Here is a 2,950-nt window from a genome sequence, read left to right as displayed (position 1 = left end):
ATCAGTAAATGTCAATTTCACCATACATACACAAACCAAGGAAAAATATTTCCCTCAATAACTACTGAAATTTACAGATGGGTGAAGTTTAAAAAAAAAAAAAAAAAAAAGCTACTTGTTGAGAACTTAACGTTTGATTTTAAGGATATTTAGTGTGTATTTTTGACATGTGATGGTGACAATTTGTGTTTTACTGTTATAAAGCTTTAATTTTCTGAATCTCAGCATCTACGGTCATTAAATAATTGTGTGAAACACACACCCGCCCGTGGTCCAACCCACCATAATTTTGCAGAAGTGTGAAACTTTAAATTGATAAAAAATCAGGGGGGAAATGCTTAGCAATAAACATCTATATTATCCATAGAATTTTTTTTTAAATCTAATAACTAGGTTTGGCAGAATACAGGTACAACCCCTAATGGAGACAGTAATGTTGACATAAAGGTGCTTTATATCAGTATAGCTTATTCCCATATAGTAATAAGCTATACTGGTATAGAAGAACCTTTATACCAGTGTAACAGCATCCACACTAGAAGGGTTATACCGCTTGGTCCAGTGATGACGGCAGATGTGTGACCTAGTTTCAATTCCCTGCTCCTCCACAGGTTCCCTGCATGACCTTGGGCAAGTCACTTAGCCTCTCTGTGTCTCAGTTCCCCATCTGTGCAATAGGGATAATGGCATTCCCCTACTTCACAGGAGTGTTGTGAGAATCTGTATATTAAAGTTTGTGAAGCGCGTTGAGACCTACTGGTGAAAAGAGTTATAAGAGCTGGGTGGTATTATACTGGGATAGTGAAAGCCGTGCAACTTTCTAGCGCAGACAAGCCCTCGGATCTGTCTGAGGTTCATTCAGTGTGGCCTGTTTTGTTAGAGGGCAAATCTGACCTGCAAATATCGTCCTGGGTATTGGAGTGGACTGACATCTTCTTGACAAATGATGTGTGGTGGTGGCTTTTTGCAGGGGGCTGTTTTTTCTCTTGTTTTTTGTCAGCCTTTTTCTGAATTTGGAAAATCTTTGTTTTTAAAAAATGACCCATTTAAAATTTTTCACGATTTTTAAAATATTGGTGGGGTTATTTTCATTTTTTGACTTTTCTGCTTTCTTTTTTCCAGTCAATTTTTTTAATCAGGTGGCCATCCTTCCCCTCTCCCCCCACCCCCCAAAAAAAGGGGGTCAGGGAAGATAAAACAACCAATTAAAAATTACGGGAGGGTTGAACCCTGCAAAATGAAAGAAATTTTAATTATTTAAGAAGCCTTTTTACCAAATTGTTTGGGTTTTTTGTTCTACTTCCCCTCCCCCCAACCAGCTCTAGATGGCATTTGTCCTTTTTCTTGGGGAGAAAAGAGGCAAAGACAAACGCCATCTACCATGCAACATGTATCTTTGTGGGGAGGAGTAGCCCCTTGACCCCACCCTTCCTAATACGCCCTACTGCCAAGCTCTCATAAAGAGCTGCTGAGTTTGGGCCTGTCATGTTTTGAATGTGTCAGATGTTGAGTGCCGCTCAAGGTACCTCAGGCCTGACTTTGAGAGAGGCTAGCAGAGCTAGCCAGGAATTTTTCAATGAAACACTTTTCTGTCTGAGACATCCGATCTGTCAAAATCAAAACTTCTAATGGAAATGTAGAAGTTTTGATTAAACATTTGTCAGGAAGGTGTCGAATATCCGAGATGGATTTTTTTTTTTTTTTTTTTTTTTTTGCGGGATTGGGGTGGGCTCCCAGAACAACCAAAAGCCTGACTCGGAGCAGTGACTTAAACCTTGATCTCCCACATCCCAGGTGAGTGACCTAACCACAGAGCTGTTGGCTCATGTTTTTTGATGGAAAATTTCAAAGAGTTTCATCGTTCCAATGGAAAACTAAAGCACATTTCAGAACCTCTGATTTTCACAAAACGGAATTCTTGTTTTCCAGCTCAGATCTAGTGCTGAGATGCTTTGGACTGGCTTGGCCCTGCAGGCCCTTGAAGTATCTGAAAACCGGGCCCGAAAACAAACCTCAAAGCCAGCGGCAGCTCCTGACAGCTTGGCCTTGTGTTCATATACCGTGTACAGCCTCTTAACTGAGTGTAAAGATGTCCCCTTAGGTTGCTTGGCTGTTCGGAGTTGAATAGCTTCCCCTTCCCACTGTAACGCAGCTCCATCAGACACTGGTGTGCGTTCTATTTGGGTTAGCTGAAAGGAGTGGGGTGGCTGGTGGGGAGGATATCTCTGCTTGGGTTTGAATGAGAGAGAGCCATTCTGAACTTAATTCTACAAATGAAAGTGTAACCCACACACCTCCTGGGTGTGGTGTTCTGTCCCAGCGAGTGGCACCGAGACCGCTTAGCGAGAGAGTTAAAATGGGTCTGCTCTACGGCCTTAGCTAAGAGCCAGTTGTCTTTTGGCTCATGCGGTACAAGCTCATGCATTGAGGTCCCCAGTCTGATCCTGCCCGCCGCAGACCGGGGTCTGTTGGCGTTACAAAAGGACGTCTTAATCACCTCAGGCTCCAGACAGACCTTGCTTTCTGGCAAAGTCTCTCATTAAGGGCCTAATTACTGTGTCTTTTCATCTTTCCACTTACCTCAAAAACCCTGTCATCTGAATGCACTGTCAATACCTGGGTTGGGGGAAGGGGGGCACGATCCGCCCATTCAGTCTTACGAAAAGGCCCTTTTCCGTTTGAACAGAGGGAGCATTAAAGATTAGTAGGAATTGCCGGCCCTCACAAAACAGGAGCACCTACTTATTGCAATACTGAGAGTTAACAAAACTTATTGTGGGTTTTTGTCTTTGCCAGTGAGATGGTATTGGTTCATTTCCAATTAATTCTAGTAGGCTGGAGGCAGCATGGTCTGGTGGCTAGGGCACAGGTCTAGGAGGCTTGGGTTCAAATCCTCGCTCCGCCACTGACTTCCTGTGCGATCTTGGACAAACCACGAGAGAAGATTTGC

The 2,950-nt window shown here is 43.2% G+C and overlaps 1 protein-coding gene across 1 annotated transcript in view; it reads left to right on the top strand.

The window, feature by feature from the left end:
- The window catches only part of GALNT6 (polypeptide N-acetylgalactosaminyltransferase 6), a 41,309-nt gene that overhangs the window by 22,017 nt on the left and 16,342 nt on the right, over positions 1-2,950 (top strand). The window lies entirely within an intron of this gene.

This window comes from Trachemys scripta, chromosome 16, assembly GCF_013100865.1.
Source record: "Trachemys scripta elegans isolate TJP31775 chromosome 16, CAS_Tse_1.0, whole genome shotgun sequence".
Classification (NCBI taxonomy): domain Eukaryota; kingdom Metazoa; phylum Chordata; order Testudines; family Emydidae; genus Trachemys; species Trachemys scripta.
This window is presented reverse-complemented; position numbering and strand designations above follow the sequence as displayed.